The sequence below is a fragment of the Rhagoletis zephyria genome, unplaced genomic scaffold (genome assembly GCF_001687245.7).
Source record: "Rhagoletis zephyria isolate East Lansing unplaced genomic scaffold, Rhagoletis_zephyria_1.1 Rzeph_scaffold_01868, whole genome shotgun sequence".
Taxonomy (NCBI): Eukaryota; Metazoa; Arthropoda; class Insecta; order Diptera; family Tephritidae; genus Rhagoletis; species Rhagoletis zephyria.
The window spans coordinates 480-1,034 of NW_016158952.1; the positions used below are offsets into that span (position 1 = coordinate 480).

At 14.2% G+C, this 555-nt stretch overlaps 1 protein-coding gene across 1 annotated transcript in view; it reads right to left on the reverse strand.

Annotated features, from left to right (window-relative positions):
• The window catches only part of LOC108365434 (uncharacterized), a gene marked incomplete at its 3' end in the record, with an annotated part of 85,113 nt that overhangs the window by 366 nt on the left and 84,192 nt on the right, over positions 1 to 555 (reverse strand). The window lies entirely within an intron of this gene.

A 555-nucleotide genomic window follows, 5' to 3' on the forward strand; every position in this document is an offset into this window, starting at 1 on the left:
AATGTTATTAGACATATAAGTTTCTTTTTAACACAATAAAATCTAAAAAGTAAAACAAAATTAAAATAAAGAAAGAATTTAAAAAATTAAAATAAACAATATTTTTCTTTTCCAATTAATACAACTTGAAACTTAAAATTAAATAAAAATGAAAAATTTTTTAAAATTTAAAGGAAAAAAATCCTTTTCAAAGAAAAATAAATTTGAAAAAGATAAATTAAAAAAAGGGAATAAAATAAGTTCCTAACAATTACATGAAATTAAAAAAAAATCAAAATAACTTGAATCACAAATTGAAAAAATTAAAATATATTTGATAAAGAAAACAACCAAAATTAAAAAAAAAAAACAAAAATGGTGCTAAATCTTAAATGAAATAAAAAAATATTTTTCTTTTTAAAACAATAAAGTCTAGAAATTAAAAGAAAATTAAATTAAAAAATAAAATAAAAATGAAAAGAAAGAAAAAAATATTAACATCTCAAAGTTAAAAGGAATTAAAAAACCATATATTTCTTGTTTAAACAATAAAATTTAAAGCTTAATTGAAAAAAT